The 21991-nt window shown below is 40.7% G+C and overlaps 1 pseudogene; it reads right to left on the bottom strand.

The window, feature by feature from the left end:
• The window catches only part of LOC139728759 (choline transporter-like protein 2), a 90899-nt pseudogene extending 70214 nt beyond the window's left edge, over positions 1-20685 (bottom strand).
• Positions 20686-21991: the final 1306 nt, after the last annotated feature.

The raw sequence follows: 21991 nt of genomic DNA, 5'->3' as shown, positions 1-21991 counted from the left end.
AAAGGCTTTCAAAGGCTTGTGAGGTAGCTAGGGAACACTTGAAAGTGTCACAAGACTCCATGAAGAGAAAGGCAGACAAAAATGCCAAAGCCCGAACTTTCAACCCAGGTGACAAAGTTCTTGTACTGCTGCCCATACAAGGTGAACCACTGAAAGCCAAGTTCAGTGGCCCATACTGTGTCAAAAAGAAACTCAATGATGTGAACTATGTGATCAGTACGCCAGACAGACGAAAAGATCAGAGGGTGTGTCACGTAAACATGCTGAAAGAGTACTATGAGAGAAAGGCTAGTCAGCCGGTAGGTGTAACCCAGGTGGTAGAAGGAGAAGTAGATGAAGAGGGAGAAGCTCAAGATGAGAATGGAAGTGAGCCCTCTAGTGCCAGGTTGTCTAACTCAGAGATGTTAGGGAAAGTAGATGAGGCACTGAACTACCTACCTGAAAATCAGAGGAAAGATGTGACTAGTCTGTTACATGAGTACAAAGAACTGTGTAAAGACAAACCAGGTTGCACCCCTCTTGCTGTACATGATGTTGATGTAGGAGATGCTGACCCTATCAAGCAAAACCCTTACAGGTTAAACCCGAGCAAACTGCAAAAAGTAAGGGAAGAGGTTCAATACATGCTAGACAATGACATAATAGAACCGAGTAAAAGCAGTTGGAGCTCCCCAATCGTCATGGTGCCCAAACCGGATGGGTCTCAGAGATTCTGTATAGATTACAGAAAGGTGAATGCCGTGACGAAAACAGACTCTTTCCCCATTCCCAGACTAGAAGACTGCATTGACAGGGTCGGAAATTCTGCATATGTCAGTAAAATAGACCTTCTAAAGGGATACTGGCAAGTGCCCTTGACTGACAAAGCCAGAGAGATTTCTGCCTTTGCTACACCAGATGGCTTGTTCCAATGCAAAGTAATGCCATTCGGCATGAAAAATGCTCCAGCCACCTTCCAACGGCTGACAAACCAAATCATTGCTGGACTTGACCACTGTGTAGTATACATTGATGACATCCTAGTGTACAGTGACACATGGGAGGAGCACATTACACACTTGCGGCAACTTTTTGATCGACTCCAGGAGGCCGGATTGGTGATTAATCTGGCAAAGAGTGAATTTGCAAAGGCCAAAGTGGTGTATCTCGGGCATGTAGTTGGTCAGGGACAAGTATTGCCAAGAGAAGCCAAGGTAGAGGCTATACTAGGCTTTCCCATCCCCCAATCCAAGAAGGAGTTGCTCAGATTTCTGGGCATGGCTGGTTTCTACAGGAAATTTGTACCGAATTTCAGCACTGTAGTCACCCCCCTAACAAACCTGCTGAAGGGCAAGGCAAAGTACACCTGGACTGATGAGTGTCAAAGAGCCTTCGAGAAACTAAAGGCAGTCCTTGCTAATGAGCCTGTTTTGGCAGCTCCTGACTTCGCAAAGCCATTCAAGGTGGCAATAGATGCTAGCGATGTAGGAGTGGGAGCGGTTTTGCTCCAAGAAGATGAAGAAGGCACTGAACGACCAGTTAGCTACTTCTCCAAAAAATTGAACACATACCAGAAGAAGTACTCCACAATTGAGAAGGAGGCTCTCAGTCTCATCCTTGCCCTCCAGCAATACGAAGTGTACTTGACAAATAGCAAAGGGGAGATCACGGTCTATACTGACCACAACCCCTTGGTCTTTTTAGACCGGTTCAAAATGAAGAACAACAGGTTGTTCAGATGGAGCATGATGACGCAGCCATATGCACTCAAAATCAAACATGTGGCAGGCAAAAACAATGTAATTGCCGACGCTCTGTCAAGAGTGTAACATGAAGAGAGTATCAAAGGTGAAAAGTTTTCACCGCATATTATTTCCAGTGTATGTGTTTAGCATATTCATTAATGTGTGCAAAACAGTTTGATATGATTATATAAGCTCCGAGAATCCAAGCAATATCATTGTAAATAGTATCCATGAAAAGAGAACATGGAATTAATACAGCTATCCAAAAGGCATGTGATAGTATGTGATTATTGTTGCTTGACTTGGACTTTACCTCACATTCATTGCAAATAACAATGAGAAATTGTGAAGGTAAAAGAAACCCTTGCTACAGCAAGGCTTTCTTTTTCCCATGGGGGATGGTGTCACAAATGTACACACTAGTAGTTATGTACACGTACATGTATGATGTACTGTATGCCTGACTGTTTAATGTGTATGTACACAGGTGGACCAGATTAATGGAGAACATTCTATGTGGTATAGATATAGTACATACAGGCTGACCAGATCAGTGGAGAATTTTCTAGGTGGTATACAATGTAACTACACAGTACATGCATGTAAGAGGAAATACATTATAACTCACTCAATCTAGAATGATTTCACCCTTTCCAGAATTTTCTGGGAAGTGCTTACATATTTGGCTGAGTGAGGCACGGTCCCTGTAGCCCAATGTGATTGGTAGTTATTCTTGGTAATGATGTTTTGTACATAGTTAGGCAGTGAGTCATCCAGGTTTCCTGGAACTTGGACTGGCTAGTAGGTTGGAGAGAGTTATAGAATGTGCTAGAAGGGGATGAATGGATAGTATAAAAGCCAGAGAAATTCTGCAGTAGGCAGAGTACCCAACACCTCTGCTCTGAGAGTTACGTCGCTTCTGGCTCTGAAGCAACTTGTTATAGTCAGTCCTGTGTTACCTGCTGACCTGTTATGTTTGTGGAGATACTTGGCTTGGAAGACATTTTTACCTGCAGAGAATTAATGTGCCTTCATTGGACTCCATATTTTAATGTCAATGGACATTGCTACGGCAAAGCTGTGACGGGCTGGATTCATAGCTGGACAATATAAAGTGAATCATCATTCAACGCATCAACTGGACGTGGTCGTCACAACGTTTGGACTCTGCACGTTTCGCCGTGGACGTATATCGTGGATTTTACCCCGGATCTATACCGTGGACTATCGTAACCTGCGCCTCTGGAGTTACTTCGGAGGAATCATTCATCGGTGCGTCAAGGATCATTCGTCTGTGCATCGAACATCGTATTTGGACACTTTCAAAGGATTATTTAATACGTGTAAGTGATTCTATTACCGATTTGTTTGTTTCTATTGATCATTGTTGTACTGATATGACGCCGATTACCCGTCTGTACCCACAATATCACTGTTAATAAACCGCCTGAACATCAGTTGATTGTTTCTTTTGTGCGATCATTCTCGGAGTGATTTTGGTCGTAACAACAGTATTTTGAATGTATAATGTTGTCTTGAATTCATTAAAGTGCCATATAATGTAACTTACATATTTTGTATTACCATGATGTGCATTCAAAATTGGACCTCAGTTTAGTGTAGACAATGAATTACAATATAATTTACATAAATGCTGGTATCAAATGTACACTGCCATTGTAAATTCTGACCCAAATTTATAAATACATTATCATTTTAAAGTCCAAAGATAGCATTTAATAGTGTTTTCACATTATTCAAATACTCTATACACAATTGAGATGATATCTTTTTGCATGAAATGACATTATCAGAAGTGTACCTCAGTGTTCAACACTTTCACGCCCCATCTACTAGAATTCTTTGAATAAAACTTCTACTTTTTTGGGGTTAAATCCTTCCTCCTGCATAATACAATGTACAATGTAGTTGTTTACTGTAAATAAACAGTATACAAAGGGTTCTGTATATTTTAGATGCATAAAAAATCACATGCATGTATCAATGTTTTGTTAGATTATTTTTTTGTAATGCGTTGTTTGGTTTTCAAGGCAGAAGTTGCTGCTGCTCTCTGTAAAAGTATTAAAAGCTGTTTGTTGATTCTGTGAGGTCATGTGCTCCCCCCCCCAAAAAAAAGAGATTTCATCCTGTAAGGTGTATATTAAAACAAACCATTACTTTGATAATGGTGATGTTCAAAGACCAAAGCAGATTATAATGATAATCAAATTGTCATTTTAAAGTTTTGCAAGATGTAAAGGTTCATTTCAATGGAAAAAAAAAAATATTAGGTCATGCAGTTTGCAATCATCACCACCATAACCTCATGCTGATTATAGGTAGCCTTTAACGTATCATGCAATAACCATTCAACAATTCAGGATGTCCTGGAAATGTTTGTACTGCTTTGTTGACTCAAATAGATCAAACACAGACAATTGAGAGAGAGAAAAAAAAAAGAACTTCACAACTCCCACTAGTTTCCCTGAAAATGAGTCTAACCTCCAAATCATGCGACACAAAACTTCAGTGAGAGTCAATTGCACCACAAGTTGTACACATAAGTCTATATTTTGTTCAAAATGTAGAGCAGTATAATCCACATGAACACAGAGGAATATTACATGTATTATCATACATACATGTATATTAATCATAGCAGGAGTCACAGAATGGATGATATTTGAAGACACATTTCTGAAAATGTTTTCATTGATGATCACGCATTATTTCTTAATTTCATCATTCTGATTCTTATACAGTTGTATTTGGCTCAAAAATTTACCAAGAAACATGTAAAGCATGCACAGAGACAATTTAAGTGTTCAAACTCCCCCCCCCCCCCCCCCCGCCCAAAAAAAAAAAAAGTTTGATGTTGCATTTTTTTTCTCTGAGAGGATTCAACAGCACTGCAGTAAAAAAAACAAACAAACTGTGATTTTTATTTAGGTACTAATACCTACAGTAATCTTGTACCATACTGCATTTAAAGTTTGTGTATTGTAGGTCCATTCCACGTAGGATAAAACTTACTGTCCTTACAACAATGGGGTATGTACAATTTGTCACATGACCAGTGACAGCTGATATACAACTGTAAGGCAACTTAATTGAGCCTGAAGGTAAACAGGGAAGGAAAACGCCCTGACAAATATGATCTGTATCGCCCGGATGCTGCAAACACCGAAGACACTCTGGAATAATAATCTACAGAAATACTGTATACTGGTACAATGTATGCTCCTGAGGGCCACTTGTGGCCTGGCCACTGACTGTCATCAGGGACAATGATGTTGACTAAAAAAGAGTCTAGCACAGCATGGCATATGATTGTCATTCCTTGTGTGCACAAGCAGTACTTCATGGATGACTCATGATAAAAAAAGAGTTTGCCCAACCAGACACGCCTTTATACTCTTACTCTCAGTTCATCACTTCGAAACCAATCTGCAGCCATTGGTAGAATAGATAATGCTACACCTGCCAGTAAAACTCAACTAGGGTAAACACCCTCAAAAAGCGATGAGATGATAGGTTCAATTCATGCTGGTTCTTTTTTTTTTCCAACATGTTTGTTAAAAATGTAAATCAGCAGTTGCAATCTTACAAATGTCATTTGTACAGAGGGCAGACAAATTGAGGAAAACTCATAACTCATATCTTCTCCTCTCTGCTTAATAATCTTTTGCTTTCATTTAACAAAATGTATGCCTTGTCCACCTTCATAATAATGTCAGAATTTCGGAGCTTGGGTACTTGTTCCAAGTTCATTGTGTCACTGCCGGTGTTATAACCAGGTATAGCCTGGTGGTAGTGTCGCTGCCCGGAAAGCAGTAGGTGACAGGTTTCATTCCTGCTGGTTCCTTATTTTCTGACATGTTTGCTATTAAAGAATGTACACATCTAGATCAACAGCTGCAATCTTCAAGTTACAATTTTCATTTGTACAGAGGGCATGCAGACAAATTGAAGGAAACTCATTATCTTCACCCCTCTGCTTAATAATCTCTTGTTTTCACTCTTGAATGTTAACCTCTTGGCTTTAATAAAGAATAATACTTTTGCAGCACTTACAAGTGCAGTGTCCTACAATGTACATACAATTAGATTTGTACTCACATATAATTTGTACATAATTGTCTTGTCATTAGGATTGTAAATGACATTTGTAAAACAGATTTTGAGCCTTGATTGTACAAATAATTTCCTTTTTCCACCATAATCAGATCAAGGTTAAATGAAAGGAATATATGACAATGAAGATGATTGCACAGAGCTCTCCGTTTAGTGTATTTGACCACTCAAGGTACACATGTCAAATGGTATGATTATCTTGATAGATGTATAAACCATGCTTTACAAAATACACTGTATAATATTTGTACGAACAGTTTTATCATTCAAACACATTCTCCTGGAAAGATGTAAACTCTGAGCCTGTGAAGAGATCTACAGGCCATATATAGATCCACATGTACCACACTTTTTTCATGTTTACAATTTGATACATCTTTTGTGTATAAAGACCTTTTCGAAAACAGTAACAAAATGTACATTCTAAAATAATTCTCTAGTAGATTCAAATACGTGTACAATCCATGTTCAGATTAATACACAAAATTCAAACTTTAGACTTCTCCATTATAGCTTTGTAGACATTTGGTCTTTTCATCTCTTGTGAATCCTTACAATTTCAAGGAAGTTCTAGAACATCTGCAATCACTTTCAGATGACCATTCATATGTGTCCAATGTACTTTGCACATTGTGAGGTGGCTTTTGCATATTGTCTGTCTCAAGTTTGTAGATTGCCCAAGCAATCAAGTCAAGCTGTTGTAAATAGAGTAGTTTGCTTGTCTTATCACAAACATGTTTGCCATGCAATTCTGCACTAATTAAACTGTACAGTCTTTGATTAGATAGCAACTTACTGACAATAGCTATAGCCACCCCTCCCCCCCCCCCTTCAAACGGACTATGGCAGGGTTGGAGTGCAAACCTACAAATTGTGAGATAAAATATTGTCTACATACATTGCACAAGCTGTAGGCCTACCATGATTTAAATTTTCACAAAAAGTACTTGAGCAGTCATACATACACAGTGGCATGCAGATCAGCAAGTCAATGATGTCATCTCTTCACAATTTACCATACAGCATATTATGCAAAATATTGAAATTCCCAGTGTTTTCATTCAAATGCAAATGTCCATGCCTGAGTCTCAAATCCTAATATCTGACAGATCAATAATCTTTTAAAGTTAATCAGCTACATTTGAAGAATTTGTTCGCAAAATCGATAAGTCCATATTTGCCAAATGGAGATATTTGCGATTAAAGGTCAAGAAAAATAAAGGGAATAATAAGAAATTTTTTGCTTCTTTTGACCATAACTTCAAAAATGTATGTTTAATATGTAAAGACCAATACATCATTTAAAAGGTATTATTTTGTACTTTATGACAGAGACCGTACTTCAAAATCTTTAAAAATGGACTTATCGGTTTTTGCGAACAAACTCTTCATTTGTACATGTAGGAATGACAATATGTGACCCGCTACCACAAAAGGATCCTAAAGTCGCTGACGGCTGAGCCGAGAAAATTGAGTTTGAAGTCACATCATCAAAATTGGTCAAAACAATCGGATTTCTGTTTTTAGCATAATTTTGTAATTCAATGTTTTGCTTTATCATCTGCTGAAATTTCTTAGCTACAAATGATCAAAGGAAAGGCAAGAAATCAGCGTTTTTCTGGGCCATGATTTTCCGACTTTCAACGTAACAGAAACATGTCCGAAGATTTGGATTCAGCGCCACAGCTAGACTCCGCCCCTAGCAACGAGGGAGTGATCGTATTGGTCAGTACATGACATTATGATTACTGATTGGTCGTGTGTAGACTGCTGGCGCTAAGCTTGAATGAACATCTTGGAGGTCGCTAGGAGCATGCCTTCTATTGTCAAGTGTTGAAAACTGTCTCGCCTCCTCTTGATCATGATAACGTTGGAAGGAAAACTTTGAAGGTGTTTTTCTCGAAACTCTGATTTACTTAACCACCTGACATGTGCTCATGAAATCATCGATATCTCCGCAACCGAGTAATTTTATGAGTTGTGCTATGTATGAAATTATAGCAGAAGAGTAAGGGAATAATGTCATGCCATTTTCAGAAAATTGTCCTCCCCCGACTTTCGGATCCTTTTGTTGTAGCGGGTCTCATATGGCTTATAACATAAGCAGAAAAATTGAAGTTTTATCAGTTGTTTGTATGGATTACAAGGAAACTGTGAGGTGATATCATCAGCTCACTAGTGTAACTTGTATACCAACTGATTGACAACTGAATTGAAAAAGTTATCAAAGGTCCACAATTCCATACCGTCTTCCCTAATCTTTATCTAATGTTAATCAAATATTCACTGAATTGTGTTCATTACATCTTTCTTTGCAGACTAACATTTATTAAGTGAAAATTCTCCTTTAATTCAGAGGCTACTTGCTAACATAAAATGCGATACAAAGCCTAATTGATGGATTATTCCATGCATGCATGTATGCACTGTATATATATTGTTTGCAAACTTTCCTAAAGTTGACTATTTTTTCTTCTTCCGACCATTTTGATTACTCACAGTCTACTGTAAACAAGACAGCAAATAACAAATTTTTCCCTTCCTCAATACAATGTGTTTGTATTTTTTTCCTTCCTTTCCTTAAAATATTGTGTTTGTATATGTTCCCTTTTAGCATCTCAAAAGACTATCAGAGTACAGTATAGTTGAATGATTGGTCCCTGGAAAAAAAAAAAAGTTCATTATTTCAGTGGAATGAAATCAACGGCGGCACAACACAGGTTGAATCACAAGGGATTTTAGAGTACACTCTTTACACATGCATACCAAGATCATCGAAGCTTGAACTACTGTATAGGCCCTACTGTTTGGTTTGCAGGAAGAATGAAGGTTGGTATAGTAGTCATTCATTGAGGTACAATTCAAATAGCTTGATACCAGACAGCATGCACAGCACGGCCTTGTCACAACTTCTGTACAGCAACAGGGCAATGTATAGTTAGGGTAATATTAGTGAGGTGGTGTCTCTTCCCACCTCCCTGGTAGGCCTACAATGTACTGTACCCTCCCATTCATTTACAGCATATTGCAGTTTACAGTATGGATGTGTAGTGCAGTAGGCTGAATTTCGCCCAGCTACATTGTAGATAACATCTCTCACATTTCACCAATTTTTAGCCAGTTTGTAGCATTTCACAAGGACTGTACCCATCATGTTTTAAAACCAGCTGCCTACAGATTAAAGGACAAGTTCACCTTCATAAACATAAGGATTGAGAGAATGCAACAATATTAGTAGAACACATCAGTGAAAGTTTGAGGAAAATTGGACAATCGATGCAAAAGTTATGAATTTTTAAACTTTTTGTGTTGGAACCGCTGGATGAGGAGACTACTACAGCTTGTGAGTCATATGCGTACAACAGTATAAAGAAAATGTAAAAGAAAATTCAACATATTTTCACTTTTTTCGCACAATAAAAGAGCTCTTGACTTGCCTCTTTCTAAAGGCAGGGGGAATAATATTGCCCATAACATTTGTCGGTAACGAGTCAGGGGAATGTGTACTTTTTTCAAAAGATGGAATTTTGTGAAATTCTCTAAATATTTTCCTTATATTGTTGTACGCAAGTTATTCATACACTGCAGTAGTCTTCTCATCCAGCGGTTGCTGCACAAAAATTTTAAAAATTCATAACTTTTGAACGGATTGTCTGTTTTTCCTCAAACTTTCAATGATGTGTTCTACTAATATTGCTACATTCTCTCAATCCTTATGTTTATAAAGGTGAACTTGTCCTTTAAGTATATCTTTAAATACAACTTTGATAGTTGCTGCCAAGTCTGAATGCTTTTAAAATCCCTTCTTGTTTTCTCTTCTATAATTTTTGTATGCCTCGTAATTCCTATGCTACAGTGTAGTAACTGTCCATTTTGATAACTAAGGCCAAGTTAAAAGAAAAAAAAATAGTACAGAAAGTATAGTACTCATTTAAAAACTTATCCCTGTAGGCATCTTTTTTTTCTTCTGCTGCATCAAAAGTTTGTTTTAAAAAAAAATTGATAGATGAAATTTCAACTGATTTCACTATTTCCAGCCATTGACCCTCTCACATGCACACACTAGAACTGTAATACTAAATACCATACTTCAAAATGACTGGAAATTATACCACTCAAATGGCTAAAAAAAAAAAGAAAAAAAGTGTCCTCATCTTCCTCAGTTTGTTTGTTTGTTTGTTTTTTCAAAAAGTTAATTAGGACGAGAACATAATTTCTTTCACTTGGCCTAATACCTATATACTACCTAGATTTATAAAGAGCAGTATAAAACTGTTCTGGTGATAAAGAATAAGGATTAAAAAACATTACGAAGAGCAATACGACACCCTATAAATCTTCCTATCATAACTTGTTTGTATTAAATACATTTTTCCCCCTTTTTTGGGAGGAGGGGGTGGGAGGGGCTAAAAAGGTTAGTCCCTGATTTTAACCCCACACTAGTAAAGTAATATGTGCAGTATTTCTAATCATTTCCTCTCTATCTCTCTCTCTCTCTCAACTTTGTTTATTTTGCTGGATTGGAGGATGCATAAAATACCTCTGTCTTAAGAATTGAAATTAACAACTACAGTTACTAGTAGATGGGAAGCAGTATTCAAATCAAGTAATGAGGTATAAAATTATTCGTAAAAAGGAGATAAAAATATGAAATATAGACCTGTGTAAGTGTAGTTGTGGTCGATCGCAAGAATTCCAAGCAGACAAATGTTTTTACGGGAATGTCGCAATGTACTTTATTAGGGATCGCAATCAGAAACACCTTCCTCTCTCTCTCTCTGTTTCTTTCCTTATCCTTCGTTCCATCTGGTAACAATGCATGTATGTAATTCCTTCTATTCTGTCACTCTTTCTGTTGTTTGTACTCCTCGTACACTCTGTTACCTTGGTACTCATTCGGTGTTACATTCCGTGAAAACTGGAATTTCAAAGGCAAACACAACAACTGCAATTATTGCATATGAATTATGCCATGCAAACATTAACACATAACTGAAACACTATAATGCCTTCAACACTGCTTTCTTTACAGATACTGAGATACTGGTATGTGTAGACTTATGCCTATAACTTTCTCACTGTGTGCAATACTGATGCAATGTGATATTCCTTTGATTATCCAGTACTTAAACATACACTTCTGTGTAACTAATCATTCTCTTAACCTTCAGAAGCAGAAGCCTTGGCAGGAGCTATTCATGCAAGCAACAATTAGATTCTCCGTGCTATTGATCATTAAGAATGCCTCTTCATATTCATACAGGTATAACACATCATACACAGAACCTAGTAGAAATTCTACTAGCTACTTTACCCTTTAGTGTAGCCCTAGGCCTAACGCTACAGTACAAATACTTTGATCCATCAATACAATTACTCTTTACATGTAACTATTGTAAGTATTCTGAAGATCTCACACAAAAGTCTCCAAACAACATATCACTAATCACAGTATGCAATCAGTTACAATCAACCAGGCAGCCTTATGCACTGTAAAACAACTTCGGTACTCAGTTCTAGCAATGCATCTGTATGCTACATATACACAATAGTTACTGAGCAACTGTCATTTGACCCTATTCAGAGAGCATGCAATGTGTGGTACACACATTTCTCCAGAAAGTCACTACATTTTTACTGTCTGTGAAAGTTGCACGATTCAAGTTCAACAATACTGATCTCATTTTCTGCATACACGTAGTACATCATAAAACAACACAGTAAACTCTTAGTAACAAACCTCTTTGCCTCCTTCGCAGGTTCTTCAACTCAAAGGCATTAAAAATGCAAGAAACTGACGAAGTTTTCTTCCACAAACTAACTTAGGTGTGAAGACACAGCAGCCATCATCCTCATCTGGCCCTTTGTGTCTGTCCTTGTGTGTGTCCAAGACAATGTGTAACATTAATGTGCAGCATATGTATACACAAATTTTATACACACATATTATAAAGTGCAGCTCATCATTACCTTTGTATGCATTCAAGGTCATCTCAATGTCATTGCTAGTCTTTGTTTCCAGACTGAAGTTGTGCTTAATGAACTATTCCAATGAACACTCATTACATGGCTCCTTTAAATTGGACACCAATTTACTCAATAAGTATGTGAATTGGAATCTCTAAACAATGAACTGACGCAATTTAGAGACATCTGCACTTATTAACACAATTTCAGAACCCTTGGCACAAATTGGACCAAATGTCCACAATTTCGACACAAATTGCTATTTGCAATCGATCTCTCCAGTAACAGAATTATTCAATTTATGTATCTTGTGTGCATTTCTCAAGTCTTGTAAAGATAACACATCAAGCAATGCTTTGAGTTTTATGCTCGAAGAGTCAATAACTTTCGTTATCTGGAACATGTCGTACATGTTTTATATGACAAAGGCAACATTTGCAATCTCTTCAAATTGTTCATACACTTCAATTAACAATAACAGTGAGATTCCTGTTCACTTTGCATTTAGTTGGGACTACCGCAACACTTCCAATGTGTTTGTATGGTTTCAAACACAATTTCTGGGAATTGAAGTTGACAATGTTCAAATGCGTCATAAAACAGTGTTCTTCACTCCTTAGCCTTTGAATTGTTCATTAGCAAGAATTCAACTTATATGTGCTTGAATGTATAAACAAGTCCAAAACAAACGCTTTCATTCATGCATGAAACAACTTGACTAGATGTCACAGTTCTCAAGCTATCTAAGGTTCTTTGACAGGAAACAATCTAGAGCATAACTATGCACTGGCTCCTTGTCCGGGAATCACTCCTGGTCTTCCTGGGGGACGAGCAAGACTAGTTTATGAACTGGACGGTCAAGATATGAACATGGAGTGGTTCGCCTACCAAGTCCATTCAAGTTCTGCTCACCCATCGCGACCTTTACCTTTCGAACATGGTTGTCGCCTGAAGGATAAGTTTCGGCTATTCTACCCATGGGCCAGGCATTGCGAGGAGCGTTGTCATCCTTCACCACCACCACGTCTCCGACTCCTAGGTCTCGCTGCGGAACGGTCCATTTCTGCCTAGTCTGCAGGTTGTGCAGGAACTCCTTCCTCCACCGGCTCCAAAACTCATTCAGCAGGTGCTGCACCCTCCTCCAACGCTTCCTTGAATATACGTCGGCCCGCTGGAAGCACCCTGGTGGTGGAAGGATGACGCTGGTCTTCATCGTGATGAGCTGGTTCGGGGTCAGCGGTGCGGGATGTGCGGGGTCACTTAGATCATCTATTGTCAGCGGCCTGCTGTTGACGATTGCAGCGGCTTCGTGCATCAAGGTGCGTAGGGATTCGTCGTCAAGCTGTGACCCAGCATGGTTCAGCAACCCATCCAGCACGGTGCGGACAGATCTGATCAACCTCTCCCACGCTCCCCCCATGTGACTGGCAGAGGGAACATTGAATTTGAACTCAACAAAGTCACATCCATCTCTCAGTAGGACGTCTTTCACCTTGGTCCGGTCCATCTCACTGCCAGCTCTCTGGAATTCAGACGCAGCCCCAACGAAATTTGTGCCTCTGTCACATCTGAGCTGACGCACTGGACCTCTGATTGACACAAAACGGCGATACGCCTGGATGAAAGCATCTGTGCTCATGTCGTTGAGTGTCTCGATATGCACGGCTCTAGATGCCATGCACGTAAACAAGAGTCCGTATCGTTTGAGCTCCTTCCTGCCTTCCTTGATCATCCAAGGTCCTAAACAATCCATTCCACAATAAGTGAATGGAGGTGCTGGAGTAATTCGATCGGGAGGCAGATCAGACATCTTCTGGGTCAAGGCAGGACCACGGAGTCTTTTACAGGTGACGCATGACCGGATGTACTTGGACACTCTGCCACTGCCTCCAAGGATCCAGTACCCGCTTTGCCTGACCTGATTAAGTGTTGTACCCCTTCCTTGATGTGCAGTCTGCTCATGGCAATGACGAATGACAAGTTCGGTCACGTGGTGTTGACGAGGAAGAATGACCGGGTGTTTCTTCTCGTATGGCTCGTCGCATTTGCGAATGCGTCCTCCAACGCGCAAGATTCCTCTGTCGTCTAAGAAGGGGTCGAGCTGGCGAAGACGACTGGTCATTTTCATTTGACGCGTCTTCTGCCTCATAGTCAGGTCATCTCCTCTGCTTATCACTGACAAGGCCTGGATCTCTTCTGGAAAGGTTTCCCTCTGTACCAGTCTCACAATCTCTATCTCGGCGATCTTTAGGCGTTCTACATTGATGGCCTCTTCCTCTGAACGTTTGTTGTGGTTCTTGTTGCGTTTCTCCTCACACCGCTGCCTCAGTCGAGCAATAAACAGCATACAGTTGGCAACTGCTCTTTTGGCCTTGTGCCAAGTCGAAAATCGGTCCAGTCTACTTGAGTGTAGGAAACTTGGGCTTACATGAGAAGTATGGACGTGTGACTTCTTCAGTTCCGGGTCATCAGTGTGTACCATGAATTTCTCTCCTGTAGATTGAGCGGGGAGTGTACTCTTCCACAGGAAGTCAGGTCCACGTAGCCACTTAGAATCCTTCAGCTGGGCTACCGTCAAACCCCTTGAGGCATCATCAGCCGGGTTTTCCTTCGATTCGATGTGTCTCCACTGTGACGTGGATGAATGTCTTCGAATCTGATGAACCCTGTTTGCTACGAAGACATGAAACCGCTTCTCATCATTGTTAATGTAGCCGAGAACCACCTTGCTGTCAGTCCAGAAGGTGTGAGTAGCGCCTTCAAGTTGCAATTCTGTATCCAGGAAGGCCTTGACCTTGACCGCAACAACGGCAGCCGTTAATTCCAAGCGAGGAATAGTCACCATTTTCAATGGTGCCACTCTGGCCTTTCCGATCACAAGAGAACAGTGCACTTGTCCTTCAGGGTTGGCGACTCTCAAGTACGTACACTGGCCGTACCCACTGGTGCTGGCGTCAGCGAAGTGATGATACTCTGAGAACTTCACCTCTCCAAAGTCAGCTGGCTTGTAGCATCTGTTGATCGATACGGTGGGAAGTGTGAGGAGGTCACTTCTCCACCTCTCCCATCGTGTCCTCAGTTCCTCAGAAAGGGGGTCATCCCAGTCGACTGATAGGCTACATAGCTCTTGTAGAATTCGTTTGCCCGGCAAAATGAGTGGAGCTATCAGTCCCAATGGGTCATATATGGACATGACCGTGGACAATACGCCTCTTCGGGTGAGAGGCTTGTCTTGCAGCGTCATTCTGAAGTTGAATGTGTCCGATTCGACACACCACTGTACGCCAAGGGCTCTCTCAATAGGCAGGTCGTCATGTTGGAGGTTGATCTCTCTCACATTCTTGGCCCTGTCCTCCTCAGGCACAGCATTGAGCACTTCTCTGTTGTTGGATACGAACTTGTGCAAGTGCAGACCTCCCTTCTCGCACAACAGCTTGGTTTTGGTGATCAACTGAATCACTTCTTGTGCTGTGGGCATCGACTGGAGTCCATCATCAACGTAGAAGTCATGATGAATGAAATTCTTGACATCTTCTCCAAACTCTTGAGTAAGATCTGTTGCCAATCTTCGTAAACCGAAATTTGCGCAACCAGGTGATGACCCGGCCCCGAAGAGATGTACCTTCATACGGTATGTGCTGGGATCCTCGTCAAGGTTTCCACCTTTCCACCAAAGGAACCTGAGATAGTCTCGGTCTTCTTCATTGACCTTGAATTGGTGGAACATCTCCTTGATGTCGCATATGAATGCAACATTCTCACGTCGAAAGCGACAAAGAACTCCCGTCAGCTTGTTCGTGAGATCTGGGCCCGTTAGGAGGTGACTGTTCAGAGAATGTCCCCTGTACTGGGCGCTGCAGTCAAATACAACCCGCAACTTGTTGGGTTGTATTACTCCATGATGTGGAATGTACCACGTAGTACTCTCATCATTGCCTACTGGAACACTCTCAGCGTACCCTTTGCTGATGAGTGTTTCCATAACTTCAGTGTACTTCTTGTGATACTCCATGTTGTGTCTGAACCTCCTCTCCAGTTGAATAAGCCGGGACCTTGCTTGGGCTTTGTTGTTTGGAAGCTGAGGCCTCTCGTCCTTGAAAGGAAGTGGCATCTCATAGTGACCATCGCTACTCTTGTGGATTCCCTTTTCCAAGATATCAAGGAATTTGTAGTCATTCTGTGAGAGCACTGTTCCTTCGTCATTCACATCAGAAAAGTCGGCTTCCATAAGGCTCCTTACTTGATGGGGTGTGATTTGTTCCCTAGTTGTTGTCTTCTCAGAAAGGAAAACTTCCTTTCTGTCTATGACCAAGTTATCTGGGATTTCCCTGGCCATCAATCTGTGACTGGTACCGATGTGATCATCATCTTCACATGTGTAGTTAGGTCGCATCGTTCCCACGATGCTCCATCCGAGATCCGTGCGAATTCCATATGGTCCATTGTTACATGGTGCAGGAATCACGTCTCTGGGCATCAACGCTCTTGCGCAATCATAGCCGATCAAGAGGCCTATGTCGCAATCTTGGAGAGGCATAAGCTTGCTGCTAAGGTTGCACAGGTGGGGTATGGACTTCGCAGTCTTGGGAGTCGGCACATGAGAACGGTCTGCAGGCATGATGTCACGTGTGTATGTTGGTGGTAGAGCTATCTTGTTCTTGCCATCGTGAGCTCGTACACACAATCCTTCTACACGTTCACTGGTTATCCTTTGGTTTTTCATTGACAGTGTGGATAGCTGTAAGTTGACCTCAGTACCATGTATCCCCATCTCATCTTTGATGGATTTCAGTAGAAAGGTCGTGTCTGACTGTGTGTCCAGCAAGGCGTATGTCAATCTCTCTCCTGCATCATTCCTGTGGGACAGCCAGACAGGAACAATCATTGAGCTGGAAATGTGGCTGTGATCACTTCTTGAACAGGAGCTTGTGGACCTGTGCTCCGTCCGGTTGCTCGTTGTTTTGTCAGGTCCTACCCGTGTTTCTGTCTTTGTGCTCTCAGTGCTCAACGTTTGTCTGGTGTCACCGTGAAGCAGCGTAGGATGTTGCCCTTTGCAATTCGCACATCTCAGCCTGCGTCGACAACTCCTGCTCATGTGTCCTCTCTGCAAACAGCCGTAGCAGAGTCCATTCTTTAGGATGAATTCCTTCCTTGCCTGAAGATCTAACTTCGCAAAGGACTGACACTTGTCTGTGTGATGAGCAGCCCCGCAGAATGAACAGGTGGGTGATTTACGACCTTCCGTGTTTGCAGATTGAGCTTGAGTCATCGTGTTCATCGATCTTGCTTTGGACTGCTTTCCATGGCTCAGTTTGTCGTCCCTCAAGCTCCCAAATGAAACTACTGGGTCGCAAGCAATAGCAGCTTCATCCTCAACAAACTTGACAAAGACTGCAAATGGAGGGAATGCACCAGTTTCCTTTCTCCATTGGACTACAGTTCGCCCCCATCGAGTTATCAACCAGTCCGGGAGCTTTGAAGTGATCTTCCTGTTTTCCCTCTCGTCGTCGAGATGATTCAGATGATGTACCGTCTTGGATGCTGTGTGGCATTGGCGCAGAAAGTCAGAGAGCCTTCGCAGTCCTGCAGAATCCTTTGGCGCTATCTTGGGCCAACTGTCCAATCGATCCCTGAAGGCATTTGAAATCACAAATGTGTTGCCATATCTTTCATCCAGGGATTTTATCGCATCTCTGTAGGCCATGTCATCTCCTGCTAAGGCATAACCTTCTACCATTTCCCTTGGTTCATCTCGCAGATATTTAAGTAGGTAGAAGAACCTCTCATGGGGTGGAACCTTGCTATGTTCGATGAGAAGGTTATAGCTCATCTTCCAGGCTGGGTAATTTAGCGGCTTTCCATTGAAGACAGGGGGCTCCGGCAATGGAAGCCGATGAAGATGGAGAGTATCCTGTAGATTCCTGGTCAATTCCATTTCTAACAAAGGAGTCTCCTTGGTCTCTGGGGTAAGAGGAGTCACATCATCACGCACAACTTGCGCTGAAGTTTTCATCTGAACATTTTGGAAGGTTTCAGATCTAGATCTCTCGTGAGGTGCGTCCGAATGCATACTTGAAGTATCACATCGCAGATTCTTGAGGATGTTGAAGGTTTCTTTCATAACAGATGCATGATCTGCCTCGACCTCATCGAATTGAGCCAGTATGTCATTGTCTTCTGTGCAGATGGCTGAATACTGTTCCTGTGCATCGATCAATTTATCCATACAATCCTGCAGTGTGTTACGATGTTGTTTGATTTCGTCATAATCATCTTCCAGCAACAGCGTTCTCAATTTACTGCAGGAACGTCTCCACTTGGTTAGAGAACTCCTAAAGCCTCTCCTTCTCACATCCAAATTCCACTGTATTCCCCTTTCTGTAGGCTGTCTGTTACGTTCTTCTTGCACTTCTGCCATTCTCTCAAGAGTCTCATCAACTGGTACTGCTGTATCTCTCTCAGTCGCAGCCATGTCTCCGTAATATCAATTGACGCAGGGAGAGTATTCACTATTCAGTTTTCACTGAGATAAGAGTTTTCACTGTAAGTGTAGTTGTGGTCGATCGCAAGAATTCCAAGCAGACAAATGTTTTTACGGGAATGTCGCAATGTACTTTATTAGGGATCGCAATCAGAAACACCTTCCTCTCTCTCTCTCTGTTTCTTTCCTTATCCTTCGTTCCATCTGGTAACAATGCATGTATGTAATTCCTTCTATTCTGTCACTCTTTCTGTTGTTTGTACTCCTCGTACACTCTGTTACCTTGGTACTCATTCGGTGTTACATTCCGTGAAAACTGGAATTTCAAAGGCAAACACAACAACTGCAATTATTGCATATGAATTATGCCATGCAAACATTAACACATAACTGAAACACTATAATGCCTTCAACACTGCTTTCTTTACAGATACTGAGATACTGGTATGTGTAGACTTATGCCTATAACTTTCTCACTGTGTGCAATACTGATGCAATGTGATATTCCTTTGATTATCCAGTACTTAAACATACACTTCTGTGTAACTAATCATTCTCTTAACCTTCAGAAGCAGAAGCCTTGGCAGGAGCTATTCATGCAAGCAACAATTAGATTCTCCGTGCTATTGATCATTAAGAATGCCTCTTCATATTCATACAGGTATAACACATCATACACAGAACCTAGTAGAAATTCTACTAGCTACTTTACCCTTTAGTGTAGCCCTAGGCCTAACGCTACAGTACAAATACTTTGATCCATCAATACAATTACTCTTTACATGTAACTATTGTAAGTATTCTGAAGATCTCACACAAAAGTCTCCAAACAACATATCACTAATCACAGTATGCAATCAGTTACAATCAACCAGGCAGCCTTATGCACTGTAAAACAACTTCGGTACTCAGTTCTAGCAATGCATCTGTATGCTACATATACACAATAGTTACTGAGCAACTGTCATTTGACCCTATTCAGAGAGCATGCAATGTGTGGTACACACATTTCTCCAGAAAGTCACTACATTTTTACTGTCTGTGAAAGTTGCACGATTCAAGTTCAACAATACTGATCTCATTTTCTGCATACACGTAGTACATCATAAAACAACACAGTAAACTCTTAGTAACAAACCTCTTTGCCTCCTTCGCAGGTTCTTCAACTCAAAGGCATTAAAAATGCAAGAAACTGACGAAGTTTTCTTCCACAAACTAACTTAGGTGTGAAGACACAGCAGCCATCATCCTCATCTGGCCCTTTGTGTCTGTCCTTGTGTGTGTCCAAGACAATGTGTAACATTAATGTGCAGCATATGTATACACAAATTTTATACACACATATTATAAAGTGCAGCTCATCATTACCTTTGTATGCATTCAAGGTCATCTCAATGTCATTGCTAGTCTTTGTTTCCAGACTGAAGTTGTGCTTAATGAACTATTCCAATGAACACTCATTACAACCTGTAAACATCTAGTTGTCACTATTTGATTGCTGAAATAGTTAATGAGATTCAATTAGGATCAAGACACTACATTCTGTATATCTGGCAGCATTTCGTTATTCCAACTCTTTTCCTTTGATCAAGACCATTTCGGGGGTTTTTATTCTGTTTTCTGTTTTTGTCGGTGTTGTTGAAATGACAACTACAGCATTAGAAACAAAACGTTTTTGTTTTGTTTATATTTTTACCTTAGGTGACTTCAGTGCAGTCTAGCGTGTGTGTGGGTATGTGTTGTGTTTGGGTGTGTGTGCGTAGCACCTGGTGAAACGGTACGTGGAATCAAGGCCTTCCTAGCTACTGCACACGCCAGCGCTCCCGGCAGACACCACTTTCACGCATCCGTATGATCTCTACGGCACGAAAGACTAAAACTATAACAGTATATAGATAGAAGTCTAAAACTGAGCAAAAACTCACCATACTTTCCAGAGGTAGCATTTGAATTTTCTACTCCTTCCAGATTGTCTGGCAAAACCTCCCTCGAGGCATGGTTCTCTTTTCCCATTGTAAAGCCGATCGAAGTACCACGAGCACCGCAAGTGATTTTTCACAACACTACTACTGAGTAGTTTTTACAACAGCGCATCTACTACCAGCACCAATACCGGCTACGAGTGGTTTCCGAATCTCACCACCACTAGCACTGTTCATGAGTCGAGGCCTGCTTTACAACAGGAAGAGTCGACGGAAGGCGTTTGTTTCAAACGGTGTGTGCTAGTAAATACCCCTTGATTGATGGATGGATTGGATTAGTCAACGTTGACAACCCCGGTCACTTTTGATCATTTGCCCGCAAAAGAAACAAGTCGGCACGTCCATGGGTACCCTGGCCTTTTTCTTTTCTTTTCTGTTTTTTCCAGTCAGATGAACATTATCGGTACACGCCTACGATTATACCAGAGGGAACGCCATGACGTCATTTGATATCTTTGTTCTCTTTTTATCCACACGACAAAAGAACAATAAGGCCTAAAACTGTTCCGAGAGCGCCATGTGGTCAGTATAACCTGACAGACTGGCTTCGGAAAAGAAGCCCTGAGTTTATTTCCCGCGTAAAACAAAAGAACATAGAAATAGACAAATTATGATGATTTTCGACTTGACTATCTATTCTATAGCTTACTGTGCGATGTACAATGGCAACAGGCTCTCGTGGGTTTATTCAAGGAATTGTAGCCCTACAGTTTCGGTTGAGATGGGGAATCAGGTTTTATCTAACCACTCATATAGAATATTCAAGAACCTGCAACGCATTTCTAAGAGGATTTGAACTTCTTTTAATAAATGTCGATGTTACGAATAATAGGAGGCAAAGCAAAGCAAAAGAAAGTGGTCCCAGTAATATGAAGGTCTAACATTTTATTCGGGACCACTTTGTTAAACTCAGTTTGTTTTGGATATATCTCAACCTTTTCTAGACCGATTATCATCAAATAGAATGTTAATTGCTCTTAGAATCATACGCTCTTTCACGCTATAACGTACGTGTTGTTTCTCATTATCTTACTTTAAAAAAAAAGAAAATATAAAACCCAATCTCAACCAAAACTACTGGCATTTTGACTGGTATATCCTTTGTATTGTTGTTACCACGTGGCATTGTTTTCTGTTAGTGTTTTGAAACCTACTTGTTGATGAGCATCATAACCATACTAACCACCGAATGCTCTCAAGTTCAATTGTGAAATTAATTCATTATTCAAAACATCTAGGCAACTTTCAGTAGTAAAAAAAAAAAAAAGTTGTTCTTTTCATTTGTATCATGCGCGTTTGTTTGTTGTTGTTTGTATGTTACCATTCCACCGCAATACATCACATGATCTGCAGCACGAAATGCTGAGTAAACTAAACTGCATTTGGAAAAGGAAACAACACTATATACGAAACTGAAACAAGTATTGAATTACCTCTGCCTCCATTGACATTTTCAGAAATTGTTAAGAAACTCGAGAGCAAGACCCATTTATTTTGAGAAGAATATCGATGACTGTATAATATGGAGTGTACTCCTATGATCTATATGGTTGTTTCTCTTGTTAATTGCAAAGCGCTTAGAAGCATTTTTGGTCATAAGCGCTATATTAGTTTTCATTGTGATTATCGTTATCATTACTATTAATTTTTAAAGACCTCTCCCGCCTTTGTCGCACGTCATTTTGAATAGATCACAAAGCATG

The sequence above is a fragment of the Diadema antillarum genome, unplaced genomic scaffold (assembly GCF_040938485.1).
Source record: "Diadema antillarum isolate AM-2024a unplaced genomic scaffold, OU_Dant_1.0 seq00000197_RagTag, whole genome shotgun sequence".
Taxonomy (NCBI): Eukaryota; Metazoa; Echinodermata; class Echinoidea; order Diadematoida; family Diadematidae; genus Diadema; species Diadema antillarum.
The sequence above is the reverse complement of the archived record's forward strand: the minus strand, read 5'-3'. Positions and strand labels throughout refer to the sequence as shown.